Source organism: Ovis aries, chromosome 5, assembly GCF_016772045.2.
Source record: "Ovis aries strain OAR_USU_Benz2616 breed Rambouillet chromosome 5, ARS-UI_Ramb_v3.0, whole genome shotgun sequence".
Taxonomy (NCBI): domain Eukaryota; kingdom Metazoa; phylum Chordata; class Mammalia; order Artiodactyla; family Bovidae; genus Ovis; species Ovis aries.
Genome location: NC_056058.1, coordinates 96,033,189 through 96,056,834, shown reverse-complemented (window position 1 = coordinate 96,056,834; position 23,646 = coordinate 96,033,189). Strand labels below are relative to the sequence as shown.

At 39.5% G+C, this 23,646-nt stretch overlaps 1 pseudogene; it reads right to left on the bottom strand.

Annotated features, from left to right (window-relative positions):
* Window positions 1–328: 328 nt before the first annotated feature.
* LOC121819706 (large ribosomal subunit protein uL30-like) lies at window positions 329–6,354 on the bottom strand (annotated as a pseudogene).
* Window positions 6,355–23,646: the final 17,292 nt, after the last annotated feature.

The following is a 23,646-nucleotide window of genomic DNA, read 5'->3' as shown; positions in this document are numbered from 1 at the left end:
ATGCACGAAGGCCTCTGAAATAAGATTTTCTCAGGATAGACCCATTTTGGCCAACTCAAAAGTGAAAAATCAGGACTTTTTGCACAGGAAAATCTTCAATAAACCCAAGGAATGTTTTTCACAAGACACAGGCTGGACCCTCAAGTTTTTTGTTCTACAGGCTGTTGATTCTACTTCATTCTCCACACCAAGATTTGCCACAATAGTCAGGAGAAGGCAGAGGAAAGATAAAAGTCAGACAACAATATATTTAAATTTGAAAGTATTCACTGTTTAATAACCGACCAGATTACAAAAATAATCATGGTAGATGCTTCAGTTCATCCTTCTAATTAATAAGCTTGTTGATCTGGTCTTCCCTATGGCCAGCATCTCCACCTTCTACAAAATCAGTGGTCTTTTTCTTCCTTCCACCTTGTGGAAAAGACAGTTTGAAGGGCCACAGGAAGTTGTTTGCTCCTTTGAAATAATTTGCAAAAGTTTAGATCTCCTAAATCAGACCCTCCATGCAAATGATGCCATATTTGCCAAGAGAAAGAGCAATCAATGAGTTATCTGTCAGGGCAATTCATTTCTTATTGATTTTGCCAGAACCATGCTTTTAGATCAATTCATTTACAGATTTCAGATTTGGGTACCTCACACACGCACACACAACATATGCTAGATCATACAAAAAGGGCATTCAAAAAAAAAAAATCTACTCCTGCTTCATTGACTGCACTAAAGCCTTTGACTGTGAATCACAACAAAGGGAATATTCTTAAAAAGATGGGAATACCAGACTACATTACCTGCCTCCTGAGAAACCTGTTTGCAGGTTAAGAAACAACAGTTAGAACTGGACATGGAACATCAGACTGGTTCAAAATTAGGAAAGGAATACATCAAGGCTGTATATTGTTACCCTGCCTACTCAACTTATATGCAGAGTACATCATATGAAATGCTGAGCTGGATGAGTCACAAGCTGGAATCAAGATCGCCAGGAGGAGTATCAAAAACCTCAGATATCAAATGATACCACCTTAATGGCAGAAAGCAAAGAGGAACTAAAAAGCCTCTTGATGAAGGTAAAAGAGTGAAAAAGCTGGCTTAAAACTCAACATTCAAAAATGAAGATCATGGCATCTAGCCCTATTGCTGCTGCTAAGCCACCTCAGTCATGTCTGACTCTGTGCAACCCCATAGATGGCAGCCCGCCAGGCTCCCCCTGGGATTCTCCAGGCAAGAACACTGGAGTGGGTTGCCATTTCCTTCTCCAATGTATGAAAATGAAAAGAGAAAGTGAAGTCGTTCAGTTGTGTCCAACTCTTCGCGACCCCGTGGACTGCAGCCTGCCAGGCTCCTCCATCCATGGGATTTTCCAGGCAAGAGTACTGGAGTGGGGTGCCATTGCCTTCTCCTCTAGAACTATCACCTCATGGGGAAAAAGTAGAAATGGTGTCAGATTTCATTTTCTGGGCCTCCAAAATCAATGAGGACTGTGACTGCAACCATGAAATTAAGACACTTGCTCCTTGGAAGAATAGCTATGACAAACCTAGACAGTGTATTAAAAAGCTGAGATCACTTTACCGACAAAGATTTGTATAGTTAAAGTTATGGTTTTTCCAGTAGTCATGTATGGATGTGAAAGTTGGACCATAAAGAAGGCTGAGTGCCAAATTCAAATTGTGGTGCTGGAGAAGACTCTTGAGAGTCCCTTGGACAGCAAGAAGATCAAACCAGTCAATCCTAAAGAAATCAACCCTGAATGTTCATTGGAAGGACTGATGTTGAAGCTGAAGCTCCAATACTTTGGCCACCTGGTGTGAAGAGCCTACTCATTGGAAAAGACCCTGATTCTGGGAAAGATTGAGGTCAAGAGGAGAAAGGGGCAACAGAAGATAAATGGTTGGATGGCATCACTGACTGAGTGGACATGACTTTGAGCAAACTCTGGGAGATAGTGAAGGCCAGTGGAGCCTGGCGTGCTGCAGTTCATGGGGTCACAGAGTCGGACACGACTTAGCAACTGAACAACAATGTGATGTGTGGTTCCATAATTCTCGGCGTGTTAAGTGAAGCCTTGTTGAGCTTCACACAGATGCCACTGAAGATCTTATAGTGAAGACACTGTAACATGGTTAGAACCTGTGGGCTGACACCATTGATACCTCTTATCCTGATGGCAACTGCCAACTTGGGTTCTACAGGTACACAAAAGTTGCCGGCTTTATATGTCATCCTGGTCGTTTGACTTTTGGTTCTTAAAGCTGCTTGTATTCCTTGTGATAGGGCTTAGCTTTCTCATAGATAAGCTTCCTCCTTGCCTTTCAAAGCAACATTTGGGGAAACTTCTTTCCCAGGCACTTGATCGTAAGCTCTATGAAATTCTATTGCTCTTTCTTAAGTGTTTCTGGCACAACAGAAACCTTCTTTTTTTCTCTTCTGCACCCTCCATGGTTCCAGCCAGGAAAGAGAGAAGTACATCTGTAGATATGTCTTCTTGAAAGCTAGGCAATCCCACGGTACATATGTGGGCTTTATTTTTTTATACTGTACCATTTTTTATTTGTTCATTTATACAAGCTACTGACTTACTCGTAAAGCTTATCAGATCCATTCTCACAGCTGCTGCTCTGGCTGCTTTCAGTGGTTACATCAGAGAACACTGGCCAGCAAACCGTTAGGAGACTGTGTGTTACAATTGTGACTCTAAAAAAGGGTTTTCAAAAAGAGTAAGCAAGCCTTCCTTGGTTCCATCTGATAGTTCTCCCACTTTAAAAGAAAATGTCTCTGCTATTTTGTCCAAGGATCTTACCTTTTAGCAAAACAGAGTCCTTACTGCCTCAAGCCAAAAATGAAAGTCCTAATCTGGTTACTTCTTTACGTCAGATATAGAAAACATATATCATACTTTGCCATTTTTTGCATTTGTCTCCAAGGCACTCAACACTGACCCTAATGTTGGAGACATGTTAGTTTAACAGAGGAACCTTGATCCAACCACCCAGACATAAAAATAGGACTGAATGGGGGAGGGTTAGGAGTAAGGTGAAATACACACACACACACACACACACACACACACAGCTGATTCTTTTTGTTGTACAGCAGAAACTAACACAACATTGTAAAGCAATTAGACTCCAATTTAAAAAAACAGGACTGAACGTTCACATTTATTTGACCTGAAGACACTGCCAATTAATAATGGAGAGGATGAGTTATAAGCACACATGTGTTTTTACTGACATTTCATATTTGTTTCACACTATTACTAGTCATGAATAACTCTTGTTATTAAGACCTTTTGCCTGTTCTGGGAGACCTTGCATATGTTTATGAGTAGTTTGTATCCTTTGGTAATTCAGGACCTCTCCTAACAAAAGGAGAGCACTCATTTGCTGACTGCCTAACAGTCTCATTCTTATTTATCCGTGATCAGAACTCTTCTTCCTTTTGCTTGCTGGGATCAAAACAACTCTTGGCAATTTTCCTTAGGGCATATTTTTCCAAATTCCATTCTTTGGATTTGGTTCATAGTAGCTCACATACTATAATGCTTCCTGAAGCAGTTGGGACTTTGCTGAGAGAGGTTAGAAAACTGTGATTGTCTTGACAACTGTATGCTGTCCATACAATTCAGCCTTGACCTGCAGAGCAACACTCAAAATAGGACAGAAGTCTAGACTCCACAACCACTTAATCTTTGGCCTCACTACTAAGGCAACCAACAAGGGTACCAATTAGCGGTAGATCTGAAAGTGGGTTTGGACAGCTTTTTACAAAGTCTGCAAAAGCTCAGATGCAGGGAAAAAAGGGGGGAAAGACGTGGGGAGACGATCTCAGGGTTATTTCTTTGATTAAAAAAAAAAAAAAAAAAAACAGGAAAAAATCAGAAGTTCTCTCTCCTCTAGGCTTTTAGCTTTCTATTACAAGAAAAAAGAAAATTGAAAGAGAAGTTCCTAACAAGTTATATGTTATTTCTCTTTCATAAAATGCTTGTAGACATGCACAAATGACTAAAACTCATCTAAATTCATTGAGTTTTTATTATCTATCTTTTATTTGTCACTAATAATGACATTATAAGGCTGGATCCCTAAATCCTTCTTCCTGTCAAATAACTTACTATTTAGGATGTGTAGAGACTATTAAAGAATCAAAACCATAAACATACTTTATCTCAGTCATTCAACTGAGTCATTATTGCCATATAAGAAGGTTGTGAGTCTTGCTCTTTCACTACCTTATTTCTAATTCATTACAAAACCCGTTTTGTTGTTTTTCATGTATCAAATACATTTGCTCCTTATTCTATGGCAATCTCTCCTTGACAGAGGCATCAACTATAATAGTGAACTGAATGTATGGAGATATATAAACTGGATAGGTTAAAAGTATGGATATTTTATCCACTTTTACTCTCTGCTCTCACTTTAAGTAGGAATGCTAGAAGTATATGGGGGGAAAATGTGTCACCATTCTTACTCTGCTACTCCCCAGCTCTGTGTCCTTGGGCAAGTCACCAACTGTCATTCAGTGTCATTCAATTTGCTCACTTGCCACATGCGGGACTGAAAAATCACTTCATGTCTCGGTTAACTCTACAAAAGTAAATCTTTCTCAATACTATGAAAAAAAAAAAAGCAGCAGCGGTGGGGTTGGTGGAAAACAATTGCAAATTTTTTCACATTTTTATGATATATAAAGACAATTATGCAGCATGATGATAAAAAGACAGGACAGTATGCTGTATTTTACAACTGCCTTTTTCTATCATCATAACACCCATGTTAACGTAGTGTCTCTTAAAGTGAGACTAAAATTTCTTTATGAACTGCCTTTTCTTCTCTATAGTTTTCTAAACTAATCAGATGTTCTTAAATTTTAACACTGAAATACACAAAGTTGGAACACAACAAGAATATTACAAATTGGAAATAACTAAAAAATCATGTTTCTAACTACTTTTTCCAGTCCCAGGAAACATAGTTTTGAATAAGAATGTCTGTATATATATATATATATATATATATATATATGTATATATATATATATGTATACATATACACATGTATAATTATATATACATGTATACATAAATATAATTTACATTAGAAAGTACTATCACAGATTAAACACTACAAATATTTCTCAAAGGCACATATGTCTTTTGTTGGAAAAACATTTGAATTAACAAAGCCAAAGAATCACCTTCTAACGGAAAATTAAGCTTTTTATATCTAACGGATCAATAGAATGCTTTATTTTTCTAGTTATTATTTTCATAAAACAGTCTCCTACCTCTCAGCCAACTAAGAAAGAGAGCTCAAAGCACAGTAAGTAATATCCTACTGCTCAACAAAGGGCTATTCCCCACTAAAGAAGCTGAGAAGGGCAACAACAGTGATGACACATAAGCCATAACACGCTTTTGGTGTTAACAATTTATCACGCACGTCCAGTCTTCACTTCCCCTGTGAAATCCTTTTGATTTTTTGGAACAAAATTTGCCATATATATGATGAGAAGTCACTGATTTGTGTTTACCCTCTTAGTAGCCCCCATTTCATTTGTATTTTTTGTGCCTTATATTTTCCTTGTCCTTGCAGGGCAGAAACGAGTTCTTTGATGGGAAAGAATCCTTTTGTCTTGAAATGCTTATATTATGTACCCCAAAGAGGGAGAGAAAGGGAAGAGGGTGTTCAGGAGGTACATGTGGGGAGAATTCCTCAAAGCTGCAAGTAGGACTGCTGTGAGCAGGTCTCCAGGGAAGAAGAAAAAGATACAGAGCCTCACTTCCCATTCTCTGAAAGGAGCCTTAGGACAGAATAGCAGGAACTCCCAGGATAAGGTTTGGATCATTTAGAGATGCTGGACACCAGAAACGAGAATTTCTAACACCAGCAAAACCTCTTGTCCCCACTTGGGGATCTTTGCTCAACCCTGGAGACATGGAGGAAGAAATCCCATAATAACTGAGATTGAATCCTCCCCACCTCAGCCAGGTGGGATGGGTACTTAAATTTGGATTATATATTTAAAGAATTAAAATTTCTCATACATCTATGGCAATTTCTTACCTATTGAAATCTGATGTTTCATAATAAACTCTTACACCCTCTCCTTGTTAGTCTTCTGTGCCATTTCTTTCATTTCCTCCAACATCATCCCCGCAAAGGGCAGTCGATAGTGCCAGCCTTTCTACATGTCCCAAACAATTTATTCTTATCTCCTTTGCAGCCAGGTTTCTACCTCAGTACCATAATAAAACACAGTGATGGTGATATCACTACTAATCTCTTCCTTGTCAAAACCAACACCTTTTCCCCAGCTCTCTAATAGACCTTCTATACACTGCATCCCCCTTGTCTTTATCTTCTTTCCAGAATTTATCTCTATAAACTCATTTGCCTCCTCTTCCTCTCCCTACCCCTTAACTGCTGTTCCTTCCTAGGATCTTTGACCCTTTTCTTCTATGCACTCATTCCCTGTCTGATATCTATGATTTTCAGTTACTTCAAACATTACTTAAGTGTTGATTATGTTTATGGAAGTGACTACATAAAATCTTCCTATTGCCTCTCAGCATCAAATCATACACATTACTGCCAAGAAGGTGTCTCCAACTTAATATCCTTCTGCCTCATGAAAACTTGCAGGCCTCAAGTTGCAGCTTTCTCTTTTGCTTTTCTCCTCTCTTCATTTTCATTCAATTGATTAGAAAGGTTCATCTCATGGAGATAGTATCCAGGGTAACATGCAAGGCAGATGAAGACTAGAATGAGTCACTCAGGCCAGTTTATTCTAGGTCATTCAGAGAACTCTATTCATGTTTTCTATTTTTATACATTGACCATCAGGATTTATAAGATCTTCCATTCTCTTTCTTCAACTACCAGCCATATGTCAGTGACCTTGGGAGCCACACGTTGATGTCTGCACTTTACATGGCAAACACTATCAATGAGGCCCCTGAATAACTGTGTGGAGACCCTCCCTTGCCATAATTTGTTTTGTGTGTTAAGTCCAGTGAGAGTTCAGGACTTATCTATGACAGAATTAGCATAACTCTGACAAATACAGGTAATAGAAAACTGACGTTTAGCTCAACAAAATAACTTACATGATCACAAAGCTAGTCATATCAGAATTTGAATTAGTAAACAGGCCCCATTAATCCCAAAATCCATTTTCCTTTCTCTCAGCTATGGCACATCAATTTAAGTTTTTCAGCTGCCACCTGTATATATTTTATCCCAAGTGCATGCTTCTCTTAATCAGGACAAGACAGGATCTCTCCTCTCATTTTCTGATGCCCTGGCATCTACATAAAACAAGCAAGCAAAATGGGCGAAACAGCTTAAAGCAATTGACAGTAAAGGAACATGAGCCATTAAATGTACTAATCATCTTCTTGAACTTAGTTCTCAATTATGAATGACCTATATCACAATTACTGGAGATTTCAGCTTGTTAAAAACAGATTCCCAAGCCTCATTCCAAACCCACTGCTTCAGAATTTGTGTTTTGCTTAACTTTTAAAACCTACATCATAAGCAATTGTGATGTACACAGTATGAGAACCAAGACTAATTATCGTAAATTTCATTCCCTTGTTTAAAGAACACTATTTGATTAAACCTCACAAATCAAGACATCAATAAAAATGTAGTTATCCTTTAAATTTTGTTTCCACAAACTTGAAAGTTAGTGGAGGTTCTAACATAAATGATGAGTTATGAAAAAAATGATTTGTGATCCAGAACTCAGGAGTCTGTTTCCCATAGTCCACATTTTCTGTTATCACTTTTACTTTCTTATTACCTATGCATAATGGCTAATAACTACTAACATGTGAAACAGACATCATTATGCAGAAACTTGCCTCAGATACAACTTGGAAGAGTATTTTCTTCTGAAATTCAATCATCCAATTTGCAATATATTTTTCAATGAAAAGTATTTGACATAACTGAGATTTGGGGGTCTTGGGGGCTCTTCCCCATGATTTTGTTGGTGTTTTGCTGTGAAGGTGATCTACCTAAAATACAACATAAGCAAACATATAAACATGACTAAAATTCTTTTGCCACTATTTATATGATGAGTTAAAGCTCAGGGTGTCCATCCGCAGTGTGTGAGCTATACCTTAGATTATTTGTCTTCACTTTCACAAGTGCAGAGAAAACAAATGCCTTTCACATGGTTCCTAAGCCATATATATAAAGCAGGTCGAGTCCAGCTGCCTTTCTGTTAGATTACCACAGACCATCTGGTTGGCGGTTATCCCACATAGAGAATGCCAACACATACCCTGAACAATAAAATATTCACACAAATATCTTTTTATCCAGGGGAAATGAAAATTTTGGGTATGTCAAAGCAACCAGTCACTTACAAAAGTGTTAATCTATGAAAACCTCACTATATTGTATCTTCAAGTTCATGTCTCATCACAATTTTCACTTAGACCTTACACAAGCAGCTGATATATTATAGATTATTAAGAATAGAACAAAATTTTATAGTGTTTAAGAGTCATGATTCTAATGGATATTTAGTATGACTTGGCTTGCTTTCTTTGGTCCAACTTATAGATTTTTAAAACACTGTAAGTATTTGATATTGCTTAACTGGGTATCTGCTAATTAATCAAAATAGTATAAGGTTCGGAGAGTTTTCTCAATAAACCAACAATTTTTCCTAAGTAGTTTATTTAGATAAGCTAGACAAACATGAATATTAAAATATCAATGTAAGTTTTCCATATTGACTAAAGGGCAATGCAGTATTCATTGAAATCAGCACAGAAGTGACCCAGTTAGCATGAACTCCAGGAGCTGGTGATGGACAGGGAGGCCTGGCGTGCTGTGATTCATGAGGTCGCAAAGAGTCGGACACGACTGAGCGACTGAACTGAACTGAACCATGTTTACATCAGGCATTGGTCATGTTTACTTCATTAACTGAGAATCTATCAGAACAACACAATTAATTTGCTAACACTTATATCAGCATTTGTTTTGGACTGAAAATCAGCCTGACTATAAGGAGTATCAAATATTTCCCTTTCATTGATGAGTTATTCATTTCAGTTCAGTCGCTCAGTCGTGTCCGACTCTTTGCAACCCCATGAACCACAGCATGCCAGGCTTCCCTGTCCATCACCAACTCGCAAAGCCTACCCAAACTCATGTCCATTGACTTGGTGATGCCATCCAACCATCTCATCCTCTGTCGTCCCCTTCTCCCGCTGCCCTCAATCTTACCCAGCATCAGCGTCTTTTCAAATGAGTCAACTCTTCGCATTAGGTGGCCAAAGTTTTGGAGTCTCAGCTTCAACATCAGTCCTTCCAATGAACACCCAGGACTGATCTCCTTTAGGATGGACTTGTTGGATCTCCTTGCAGTCCAAGGGACTCTCAAGAGTCTTCTCCAATATATTTCAAAAGCATCAGTTCTTCAGCTTTCAGCTTTCTTTATAGTCCAACTCTCACATCCATACATAACTACTGGAAAACCCATAGCCTTGATTAGATGGACCTTTGTTAGCAAAATAATGTCTCTGCTTTTGAATATGCTGTCTAGGTTGATCATAACTTTCCTTTCATGGAGTAACTGTCTTTTAATTTCATGGCTGCAATCACCATCTGCAGTGATTTTGGAGCCCAAAAAAATAAAGTCAGCCACTGTTTCCACTGTATCCCCATCTATTTGCCATGAAGTGATGGGACCGGATGCCATGATCTTGGTTTTCTGAATGTTGGGTGAGTTCTGAATGAGTTATTAGAACTACAGAAAAATCATTTTACAATAAGGGTCTTACTCACATGTCATTTGCTCTCTATTACATTGTTTTTCCTCATACACTAGTTTTAAATTAGCTTAACATACTATTCATATGCCTACATCTATTTTTTTAACAGAGAAAATAAAAGAGCAGCTAGATGCCAGTGTGGATTGTATATTAAAATCTGCTTCAAATTTTGTCCTGCTCATTCCTTAGCTGCCTTCCAATTTTGCAGGTTCATCCACGTGTTTCTGTCATTTGTACAGATACGTGTGGCCAGGTGAAACCAGCCATTACATAATGTCATAAAACTTCACCCTCCAAGTTAGTAAATATTAACCTCACTTAGCCTGATTTAAACAATTAAAATTAAACCAATTGAACTTGCAAAGTTAAATCATGTTTCAAATGCAAACATTTTACCTTATCAAATTTTCATTCTTTCTGTTAAATGAAACTATTTGTTCTTGATTATAAAACATAAAAAATATTTTCCCATTATGAAATATTACCTATACATGTAAATATCCTTTGATAGCTTAAGAATGAGTATGAAAATATTTATATGGAAAGTGTGATATGACAACTTTGTGGTAAGAGTCAGAAAATTTGGGTTATTGCCACTCAGCTGGTTATTTAGGACTGGAGAAATGTTAAACTCTGTGGACCTGAGTGTAAGGAATGTTGAACAAAATCTCTCCATTTCCTTGGGACAATGATATTCTAAATTTAAAGAGGTCTAGAGACGCTGATTCTGGGAAAGATTGAGAGTAGGAGGAGAAGGGGATGACAGAGGATGAGATGGTTGGATGGCATTACCGACTTGATGGACATAGGTTTGGGTAGATGCTGGGAGTTGGTGATGCACAGGGAGGCCTGGCGTGCTGCAGTTCACGTGGTCGCAAAGAGTCGGACACAACTGAGCAAATGAACTGAACTGAACTGAGCCATCTAGAAATATGATGTTACCTAGAACAATTCCTGGTATATCAAAGTTCAAATTCTAGTCTGAACACAAACATAGAAATCTGTATCTTTATAAATGTATCTAATTTCATTCTAAGATAGTCAACTGGAAGGAAAGACTAAGTTTAACGAAAGATTCAAAGTCCTACCCTATCTTTTAACTATTCTTAGCCTCTGACAGTTGGAAGAATATATGTTTACTACCAGAAATTTATGACAAAACACACTACAAAACTCTGGCACTTCAGATAGGATTGAGTGTATGAGCACTCAAGGAACCTACAGTCATTTTTTTGGCTTGACAACTAGCTGTCACACTTATGAAAGTAACTGAAGAATTGTCATGCTGTATGATGAAATACAGACTCTCTAGTTTTTTTTTTCCCCCTGGAAAAACATTCATTTTTTAAAAAGTGAGAGATTGCCAAAGATGGCATCCAAAAGATTCCTGGCAATATTGCCCTCAAAACACCCTGCTTTCAATAGTTCTGCTGGCACATGCTAAATTGAAGCTATTTAAAAAGCACTCATTCTTTGACTATGTACATTATAATACCATATCAAGATCCATGAAAATTCTTTGTTAATATCAGTCAGAGCTGCATATAAACCTGATCATGCTTTATTGCATCTAATTATAACCCGCTTTCCCCAGGCAATATCATTCAGCCAGCAATGAAATCACATATTATTCTCTGTAATTCATTCTACGCAAAGATTTTGGGGCTCTGACCCAAACTCATCAGGGATCTGATAGAATACCTGAGAAATTATTTTCCTTCCTCAGTATCTTCCATTAGTTGCCTTCCTTAACAAAAATATTTAAAAATTCAACAATGTGTTTATATAGAAATAGAAGAAATGAAACCCTCCAAGAAGAAACACTTACCTAATTTAATACTTAATCTTTTGAAATCTGTGGTTGCAGCAATCCAATGGCACTTCCTGGTGGAAGATTCCTGAGCCACCTACTCAGCCCCAGTTCTACCAGGTCATGTGAGAAAACATTTTGGTTATACAAATACTCACACCTAGATTAAAAATCTCAACCCATGATTTAAGAGAAAACATTGAAACATGTATATTACCATACATAAAATAGATGACCGGTGAGACTTCAATGCATGAAGCAGGGCACCCAAAGCTGGTGCTCTGGGATAGCCCAGAGGGACAGGGTGGGGAGGGAGGTGGGTGGGGAGGGAGGTGGGCGGGGGGGGGGGGGGGGGGGGGGGGGGGGGGGGGGGGGGGGGGGCAGTTCAGGATGGGAGGACACATGTATACCCATGGCTGATTCATGTCAATGTATGGCAAAAACCACACAATACTGTAAAGTAATTAGCCTCCAATTAAAATTAATTATTTTTTTTTTAAATTCTCAACACACTCTCTTATTTTCTGTGTGCCATTATTCAGTAACATATGATGTTAAACAGCAATTCATTGGACATGTTTAATGAGATTGTTGTTCAATCACTCAGTCATGTCCAACTCTGTAGCCTCATGGACTATAGCATGTCAGGCTTCCCTGTCCTTCACTATCTCCAAGAGTTTGCTCAAACTAATGTCTAGCAGGTGTTTAATAAAAGCACTATCACTGGAGAAGTGAAATTTTTTTTCACTGCATGTAAATCATGAACCATATGCTCAGATATTTCAGAAATATTCACCTCTAGCATCTCATTCAACTAAATTAAACTTGAACCCTAGTCCTGTCCGACTAGAATAGCAGGAACTTCAATTTCAGGTATTATTGCCCTGCACACCTTGGTGGTCACACCAGACTCCCTATAGGATCACAGCAAAATTACTCAGTGATGAGAGGAGAAAAGGAAGACGGGATCTTTAACCATCACTGTATCATGGTGTCCACTTAAGCAGCTCTCAGCTTTCTATTCCATGTGCAGGGAACACCAGCATCTGTATTCCCAGGCCCAGTTTCCTCTCGAGCAGATCCACAGAGCTACCATTCCACAGGTCTCTCACCCTCCCCAATCACTGCACATGTGGAACTCAGGTTCCCTGTGACTTTAGAACTCACGGCTGCAGACCTATTCACTCCCATTTTGAACCCCATGCGTCCTTCTTTCATTCAAAGATTCTCCACCACTTCCCTCTACCTGCTCCCTTCCAGGGCCTGTGATATTATCTTTGCCAAGGATTTGCATGTTTCCAGAAGGCCATGACTGACTTCACCCTAGATGACTGCCCTGAAAGTGTGCCTCGTGCAACTCAAGAACCTAGTGGTTTACCTGCAACATGAAGAGAAGGGGGAAAAAAAATGATTCACACTTCCTGAAATCAGGAAAGTATTTGTTTTGCTGTTGTTTCTGTCTCTGGACTTAGCACAGTGTTGGCATGTCGTGCTAAATAAATGTTAATGACAGATAACTGACTCAGTGAGTAAGCAAATAAGCAAGCAATGGCAGGACATTTTTGAGAACCTAAGCCAAGTACTTGTTTTTCTCTGAATAATATTATTGATTTCCTGTGGTTCTCCATCCATTGAATTTGTGGCACTTGTGGTTTCAAGGGGAAGCCTGAACAGTCTGGAACAAGGCTAACTAACAGCAACAACAAAAAAGAAAGGTCTTAAACTCATAGCAAGCACAATCGTCTGAAGGTTTAGTATTTGAAAGAATTTTAAAAAGAGGGAATATATGTGTATGTATGACATTTATTTTGCTATGAAGCAGAAAATAATATTGCAAAGAAACCATATTCCACTAAAAAAAATTTTTTAAAGGAGAAGGCACTTAATATTTAAATGGATTTGCTGTGAATTTCAAAATCTCTTGGCTTTGAAAATGGGATCAGACCCTGGAGGTCTAGAGCAGAGGTCAATAAATGTTTTCCATAGAAAGCCAGATAACAAATATCTTAAGCTTTGTGGGCCATAGGATTTCTATCAAAACTGTTCAACTCTGTCACTGTAGCATAAAATCAGTATAGGTTTATCAGTTAATAAAAGGTCACAAAAACAGACAGTGGGCCAAACATGGCCCATAGACTGTAATTAGCTCAACTTCTGGTCAAGAGAGTAGTTATATAAATACTGACCACGGAATAAAGCAGAGGTAAGATACAGTATGAAAGTGTTAGTTGCTCAGTTGTATCCAACGCTTGGTGATTCTCCGCCTGCAATGCAGGAGATCCGGGTTCGATCTCTGGGTTGGGAAGATGCCCTGGAGAAGGGAACAGCTACCCACTCCAGTATTCTTGCCTGGAGAATCCCATGGACAGAGGAGCCTGCCAGGCAACCGTCCATGGGGTCGCAAAGATCAGACACGACTGAGCGACTTTCACTTCACTTCTGTATGATATAGTATCAGGTTAGTTTTCCATTTCAACATTAAAATAATCCCTTCCTAGACTATGGAAAAGCCTAGAGAGAAAGGGAGAAATGATATTTACTCTAAAAATAAATATTTAGAAAAATATTACAAAAAAAACAGGGACCTCTGTTCAGTGTTATGTGGCAGCCTGCATGGGAGGGGAGTCTGGGCGGGAATGGATACATGTATATGTATGGCTGAGTCCCTTCTCTGTCCACCTGAAACTATGACAACATTGTTAATCAACTATACTCCAATATAAAATAAAAAGTTTTAAAAAATACTGCAAAAGAAAAAAACATCTTCAAAAAACTAAGGATCCAAAGAACAGAAGGTACTCCTCTCTCTTTCACTGTCTCTCTGGCTCAACTCTGAAAGGTGAAAGCGAATGTGAAAGTCGCTCAGTCGTGTCCGACTCTTTGCAACCCCATGGATTGCAGTCCATGGAATTCTCCAGGCCAGAATACTGGAGTGGGGTAGCCTTTCCCTTCTCCAGGGGATCTTCCCCACCCAGGGATCAAACCCAAGTCTCCCACATTGCAGGTGGATTCTCAGGAGGGTTGATAAATATTCTAGGCCAAAAGTTGTGCAGCTACAGTGTAATACAAACGGCAGCAGCAACAACAAAAAGAGCTTCTGTGCCCCTGCCATGGAATTGCGGTGCTCAAGATAAAAGGGCTCCATTGCAGACAACTCGAGCTGCACAGGCTAAGGCTGGGAAAGGGTCAAGAAGATGGCTGAGCATCAGATAAGCTGCTTCTGGGAGGGCTGAGGTCTGATGGGTAGGAAAGATGTTCCTCAGAAATAACAGCCATACATAACTAGTACTGAGAGAAAGATAAGAGCTGTGGGAACCAGGGTTGATGTACAAAGGGCACAAGTCATCCATAACCCCCAGGGCAGGCACTTACAGCAAGACAGCCCTCCCCACCACCCTGCTGTACTCAAATGGTTACTTCCGTACCTGGAGGCCACCTTGAGGAGGACCAGAATACGTGAGAGGAAGACAGCCCGAGAGGGCCCAGGAATGTGGAAGAGAGCAGACATCCTGGGCTGAATGAAATAAACAAAAATAGTATTTCCAAGGCAAGTGAATGACTAACCTTGAAAGGCACATTTCAAGCTTCTAAAACTAAGATGTGTTCAATTAGAGTGAAAAGAATTCATAAGCATCTCACTTAGTCAAAGAATAAGCAGTTGTACTGCTCAGGGTTGCTGTATCTGTAGTGCCACTGGAGGCTGGTTCATGAGGTCCTCGCCAAGCCCTTTCATGCAGGTATAAGAATTCTAGCCACGAATTGCCAGTCCAGGTTCGATGCAGGATACAGGATGCTTGGGGCTGGTGCACTGGGATGACCCAGAGGGATGGTACGGGGAGGGAGGTGGGAGGGGGGTTCAGAATGGGGAACACATGTACACCTGTGGCAGATTCATGCTGATATATGGCAAAACCAATACAATATTGTAAAGTGAAAAGAAAAAAAAAAAAAGAAAGAATTCTAGCCAAGAGTTCTTTTAAGTTACAGAGCATCTCAGTATTCCTTTACTATGTATTCATGCAAGCTCAGTAGCTCAGCCATGTCCAACTCTTTGCAACCCCATGGACCTTAGCCTGCCAGGCTTCTCTGTCCATGGGATTCTCCAAGCAAGAACTCGAGTGGGTTGCATTTCCTTCTCCAGCGGATCTTCCCGACCCAGGGATTGAACCTGCGTCACCTACATTGGCAGGCAGATTCTTTACCACTGAGCCTCCTGAAAAGCCCATTGCTTTAACTACGTGAGCTGCCAATTCACTCAACATAAGCTATCAATAGTTATATGAGGTGGACACCGGTATCATGCCATTTCTTATAGACAGAAACAGAAAAGCTAAAGTGTTTGCCTAAGGTCAGAGTTATGTGCAACAGAGGCAGGTTTCTCCCCCAGTCATTTTTAAAATGCTTCCGAAGGAGATGCTACCTCTTTCTTAGAGGACTCAAAGGAAGTTTGCCCATTTTCTTCCTATTTCTGACAGTCACAGCAGAGTGAAGCTTTATAGTGACAAACTTTCCTCCTAGAATTCCCAGAATTCAGTTATTCAAAGGCATTAGAATCTGTAATGAATTGCTCTTCATAAGCCCTGAGCACAAACTTTTAAGTCATAAATATAATTTACACAAACACACACACATATTATTTATATATAGCAAGATAGGTATATAGATATCTATATGTCTCTAAGTTATAATTAGGTAATATTGTTAGGTTTCAATGCGAGTAAACTATAAAACTCTAGCCAAAACCCTATATTTCCTTGAAACTAACCTGCATACTTCAGAATCAACTGCAGAGAGTATGAGAGAAGGCAATGGCAACCCACTCCAGTACTCTCGCCTGGAAAATCCCATGGACAGAGGAGCTTGATAGGCTGCAGTCCGTGGGGTCGCTAAGAGTAGGGCACAACTGAGTGACTTCACTTTCACTTTTCACTTTCATGCATTGGAGAAGGAAATGGCAACCCACTCCGGTATTCTTGCCTGGAGAATGCCAGGAACAGAGGATCCTAGTGGGCTGCCGTCTATGGGGTTGCACAGAGTCGGACACGACTGAAGCGACTTAGCAGCAGGAGACAGTATGACTGGTGAGACAAAGGTCAGGAAAGCATGCAAAAAGCTCCCTGTGTGCCTCACTGGCAACCACTCAAGGCTAAAAGGCAGGTTATAGACACGAGTGCATACTTGAGTCCCGCACATACAGGCAGCTTTTTAAAGTTCAAAAACTTCCCCAGAGTAAAGAGTTACACAAGGTAAAAAACAATACCAGCAAGTGGAACTGACCTGAGCACTCAGGTCTGTTTCAGTAACTCAGCCTATAAACTAGGTTTTCAGGGTTCCTTAGGATTCCAGTATGACCTAGCCCATAACTGCAAGATTACAAGCAGTCTTGTCACTACTGGTACTGTGAAAGTCAGCACACGAGGGCTAGTGTGCAGGTCTAGTCCAATCTAAAAACCCCTGGCTCTATCCTGGAGCAGAGTTCAGTCATTAAAAAGTCAAAGCAACACCGATTTCCAGGAGTCCTTGAAAGTTAACCTTAGAAATGGCAAACGGACGTCATTAATGTCAATCCCAAAGAAAGATGCCAAGACTGAGAATTTTTATCACCTCACAGAATGAAAAGAGTAACTCCACTTGTACGTGTAGTTATTTTTAAAGCCAAAATAAGTTAGAGTCCCAGAATTTTAGGCATTTCTAAGAACTTATTTCATAGACTTAATATAATGGTGAAAAAAAAAACAAAAATCACTTTCTTTCAGCATATATGGTTTGCCAACAGATACTATAATCAACTAGAGACTTTATCGCCAAAAGAAAATTAAGCAGTTATTGCTGATGTACATATATTGTTTATCACCATTTCCCCAAAGAAAATCACCTGGTATCTGGTATAGAAGATTCTTCAAAGAATTTAAGATGAGATTAACCTTTTAGAGATGAAAGGGAAATGCTATACTGTGGGCAAAAGAGATTTTTTTGAAGAATATGCTGTCATATTCTTCACTTTGATAACCCCTTTCAGGGGCAGCTGTACCCCTGTTTTGAGCACATACTGAAAAAAAGGGAAACAGTATGCCTCATTACTCTGAGGTCCTGCTGGGGCTTAGAGAACTCCCTATGAAAAGATGAGCTTTACAATAAATGAATAGCTGAGTATAAGAGAACCATCTTGGAAGGCACTGTATTTTTATTTTCAAATAAGGTTGTAAAAAAAATCCTCCAATATCCTTACCTACTGTACTTTTACGTGCTTGCTGTTCAAAACTTTTAGTATACAATACACCGTCAATTGTTAAGCTATCAGATTTTTTCTCAGGACTGATGTTGAAGCTGAAGATCCAATACTTTGGCCCATCTGATGTGAAGAACTGACTCACTGGAAAAGACCCTGTTGCTGGGAAAGATTGACAGCAGGAGGAGAAGGGGGCGACAGAGGATGAGAAGATTGGATGGCATCACCGACTCAATGGACATGAGCTTAAGTAACCTCTGAGAGCTGGTGATGGACAGGGAGGCCTGGCGTGCTGCAGTCCATGGGGTCACAAAGAGTCGGACATGACTGAGCTACTGAACGTTAATCTCATCCAGGAAAACAAAACACACCCTTACAGAAACATCCAGAGTGAAGTTTGACCAAGTTACCTGGACACCATGGCTCAGCTAGTATGACACAAAAATAAGTGTCTAAAAGTTCATTTTTAGAGTCATTTTAATGTTCCAGTTATATGTATCAGGTGTGGTATGGTTGTGAAATACAGAGAAAGGTTCCTAGAACTCATCCATGGGCTAAAAATTAGCTTTAAGACTTGTATTCAATTGCTTCTTTATTTACATTGGAATATCATTTGTTACAATCAAATGTTAACTTGAGATACTGTTTTCTGTTTGAAGTTATTTCTAAGATAGCATAACTTTGCCAGCAGGGATAATTTACTGATCTACATGAAATATTTAGAATGTTCAAATTGCTGCCACTGCAAGATGACATTTTGTCAAGATCAATAAGGTCCTTCATTTATCTAAAGTATGCAACCGAAGGTTAGAATTTGCTTGAACATTTTTCCTGACTTAAGATACATTTTAAGACATTTAGAATGTTATTGTAGCCCCACTTACTAGTCAGTACCCATACTTTCTTTTTACACTTAGCAGCAGACTTCCCTAAATACCATCATTAATCATATCTATGTGCGTGACACTTTTCCTCAACAACACTCTCACTCACATCTTCCCCAGAGTCTCCAAAGTATCTTTGACACCAAAACAAGTCAAGATATCTTATAGATAGATAGACAGGTAGGTAGGTAGGTAGGTAGACAGATAAGTGATGGATCCTTCCCAAGCCAGAATCTCATGTGCCTGTAGCCTTAGCACTTACTATCTGACATGTGATCAAAAATATAATGTCAGCCTATTAGAGTTAGGGTGCATATTTTGGTTGCCCACCTGAACAGCAGTTGAAGTAAGAAAGCACCTTTCTTACGGTCGTGTAAAGAAGACTCCACTGTGGATTGGTCCAGCAGCAGACTAAGGACTGAGTTAGTCCCTGCTAGATCTGAACTTCCGTGATGTTAGAGTGGATCATGGTGTATGTGGTGTGATGTCAAGGAGCTGGAGAGATTCCAACTGTTGGCAGAGAGCGAAACAAAGGGGTGGACGTAAGAGAGGAGAGAAGGGCAGCAGAGGATGCTAGAGGGCAGACAGAAAAGCAGGGAGGGAGGGCTGGTTTGCACTCAGGATAGATACCCTGTCTGCAAGCTACATTCTCTTAGCTTCCCCTGCTGAAACGAAAACCTCCATAGTGAAAAGTAATTATGTCTACAATAACTTCGAATTGACAGACGAGTCACTACTTTAAGACTGTGAGTAAAGAAAGTTAATGGATGCCCACAAAAGCAGTGCAGAGGAGCAAATCTGAGAGCATGCTGAAGGCAAATTCACTCATTTCACAGTTGTGCTGGGACAAGAGGCTAATGCTGACTACTCACACAGACTTCCAGCCAAATGGCACTTTGTGCTGAGGAATGTTAAGTAAACACAGGATTGGAAGCATATTTGATCTTGTGACAGATTCCATTCAGGTTCAGCCAGGCTGAGTTACAACATGAGACAAGGGCACACGAAAGTATAGGCACAGTAAGTATCATCAGTAAACGTGCAGATAAACCATTTCTCACATGTATGCACTACATTAAAAATATGTGCAAATACCTTAATAAAATACAGTTCAGTTCAGTTCAGTCACTCAGTCGTGTCCGACTCTTTGCAACCCCATGAATCACAGCACGCCAGGCCTCCCTGTCCATCACCAACTCCCGGAGTTCACTCAGACTCACGTCCATCGAGCCCGTGATGCCATCCAGCCATCTCATCCTCGGTCGTCCCCTTCTCCTCCTGCCCTCAATCCCTCCCAGCATCAGAGTCTTTGCCAATGAGACAACCCTTCTCATGAGACAGCCAAAGTACTGGAGTTTCAGCTTTAGCATCATTCCTTCTAAAGAAATCCCAGGGTTGATCTCCTTCAGAATGGACTGGTTGGATCTCCTTGCAGTCCAAGGGACTCTCAAGAGTCTTCTCCAACACCACAGTTCAAAACCATCAATTCTTTGGCGCTCAGCCTTCTTCACAGTCCAACCCTCACATCCATACATGACCACAGGAAAAACCATAGCCTTGACTAGATGGACCTTAGTCGGCAAAGTAATGTCTCTGCTTTTGAATATACTATCTAGGTTGGTCATAACTTTTCTTCCAAGGAGTAAGTGTCTTTTAATTTCATATGCAGTCACCATATACAAGTCAATTTTAAAGTGCAACTACGTCGATAGTAGCAGTGTAGTGCAGAGCTGAGGAAACCGTTTAGAATCAATCTGAATTTGAATTCCAGCTTCCACACTTAAGGCAAGTTGTAAACCTCTCTGTACTTCAGTATCATCACATGAAAAAGGCATATATGAGAGTTGAGGTGAAGATTAAGTAACTTAAGGTTGTTTATGCTTAGTGTGTGTCTGGTATTTGTGTCACTATATAAATGCCATAAGAGTTTTAACCATTATGTATCATCCCCATTAATGAATATGTCAATATTATAAGCACTACTTTGTCAACAAAGGTCCATCTAGTCAAGGCTATGGTTTTTCCAGTGGTCAGGTATGGATGTGAGAATTGGACTATAAAGAAAGCTGAGTGACAAAGAATTGATGCTTTTGAACTGTGGTGTTGGAGAAGACTCTTGAGAGTCCCTTGGACTGCAAGGAGATCCAACCAGTCCATCCTAAAGGAGATCAGTCCTGGGTGTTCATTGGAAGGACTGATGCTGAGGCTGAAACTCCAATACTTTGGCCACCTGATGCGAAGAACTGACTCATTGGAAAAGACCCTGATGCTGCGAAAGATTGAAGGTGGGAGGAGAAGGGGACGACAGAGGATGAGATGGTTGGATGGCATCACCCACTCAATGGACATAAGTTTGGGTAAGCTTCGGGAGTTGATGGTGGATGGGGAGGCCTGGCGTGCTGCAGTCCATGGGGTTGCATAGAATCGGACACAACTAAGGGACTATCACTTTCCTTTCTTTCAAAGCAGGATTTCAGGAGTACACTCACAAACTACTGACAACTGTCATGCAGTAGAAGCAGTGCACACGCCCATCCATACTGACATCTGCACTTATTAAATCTTTCAGCCGGCCTTTTCCAAATGATCTGCTGCATTCAATAAACCCTGGACTGTCAGAGATAGGAATATAATTTCCTTTACTTTGAAATTAAACCAAAGTTATATGGTTGAAGCAGATTTAATTAACTATTATACTCATGATATTAATATTTGAGCCATTTGTTTCTGCAAATTCAAAAACATTCTCTCCTTTGCCTTAAAAATTGGGAGAGGGAGAGGGTGGGATGATTCGGGAGAATGGCATTGAAACATGTATAATTTCAAATATGAAACAAATCACCAGTCAAGGTTTGATGCATGATACAGGATGCTTGGGGCTGGTGCACTGGGATGATCCAGAGGGATGGCATGGGGAGGGAGGTGAGAGGGGGGTTCAGAATGGGGAACATGTGTACACCTGTGGTGGATTCATGTTGATGTATGGCAAAGCCAATACAATATTGTAAAGTAATTAGCCTCCAATTAAAATAAATAAATTTATATTTTTAAAAAAAGTTAAAAAGATATGCTAGGCAAATATTAGCCAAAAGAAGAAAACAAATTGGGTAATGGAAATTATTTAAATTTTTGTTCAATTCCTGAGTCTTCTCTTAGTGTGCTTAAAATGACTTCAAATGATGGAGCTAGAGTGATATGAAAGAAGATTAACCAGAAACCAAGCCATTCTCACTTTGTTTAACTGTATTTTCTGTCTGTCTTTACATCACTAGAAGAAAGGGAGAAAACTTAAGATTACAATATGCCTGACTTCCTGTGATATTGTCTTGATAACCATTTTCAAGAGCTGAGAAAGCAGGGCTAAACATTTATACAAATAGCGAAGGTTGCATATAATCTTCACTCAGAGGAAGAGAATTACAGACAGCTTGGAAATTGTGCAGTAGAACTCACTCAATAGCAAGATGTCCTTGCTTAGCGAGCTGATTTATTTTACCAGAGGGACACAGTAAATGTTATTCTAGATCACCTGGAGAGCAAAACGGTAAATGAGTATAATGATTAGTTATAAATATTCATGAAATTGGGCAATTATACCCATAACCATTGTTTTTTCAGTCTTTTTAGAACTAGACTGATTACCATATGGAAACCACCCCTCCTTGAAAGAGTCCTTTGGTTTAAGCATTAACATTTGGCACAATTCCTCTTGCATAAGATGTATAACTAATTCAAAATTCTCTCCCATCAGAAGATGACATGGAGATTCCTTAAAAAACTAGGAATAAAGACACCATATGACCCAGCAATACTACTCCTAGGCATATACCCTGAGGAAACCATAATTGAAAAAGACACATGTATTCCATTGTTCACTGAAGCACTATTTAAAATAGCTAGAACATGGAAGCAACCTAGATGTCCATTAACAGATGAATGGATAAAGAAGTTGTGGTATATATACACAATGGAATATTACTCAGCCATAAAATGGAATGCATTTGAGTCAGTTCCAGTGAGGTGGATGAACCTAGAACCTATGATACAGAGTGAAGTTAAGTCAGAAAGAGAAAGATAAATATCATATTCTAACGCATATGTACGGAATCTAGAAAAATGATACTGAAGAATTTGTTTACAGGGCAGCAGTGGAGAAATAGATGTAGAGAATAAACTTATGGACATGAGGAGAGGGGAGGAGAAGGTGAGATGTATGGAAAGAGTAACATGGAAACTTACATTACCATATGTAAAATAGATAGCCAACGGGAATTTGCTGTACGTCTTAGGAAATTCAAACAGGGGCTCTGTATCAACCTAGGGGGGTGGGATAGGGAAGGAGAGGGGAGGGAGGTTCAAAAGGGGGGGATACATGTATACCTATGGCTGATTCATGTTGAGGTTTGACAGAAAACAGCAAAATTCTGTAAAGCAATTATCCTTCAATAAAAATAAATAAATAAAATATTAGGAGGCAAAATAAAATGAATAAATGTAAAAAAAAAATTTTTCTACCACCCATTTGGTAAGAGCAAATGGTAGTAATATCATTTTCCAAAGTAGTTTGCTAAGGATGGAGACAGTGGCCTAGAAAGTACAAATACTATCAAAAGTAGCAAGAGGAAAACATACCAATGTAACCACAAGTCAGTAGGAGTTTGTTTGGGTTGTGACACATTTGTCAAGAAAATAACCCATATGCTCACCTCTGAGCATAACAGCTATTATGAGTAGGCATTACTGTAATAAGCTGCCACTCCCATAGAGTGAAAGGCAAAATTTATGAGCCAGAAAAGGGGAAAATTAAGATAGGCTGGTTAGAAATACACTTTGGAGTAGGCAGATCTTCTAATCCTTTGAATGATGACATTATAGAAAAAGCCTGCCTTGAGGTATAGTCATCTAGGGAAGC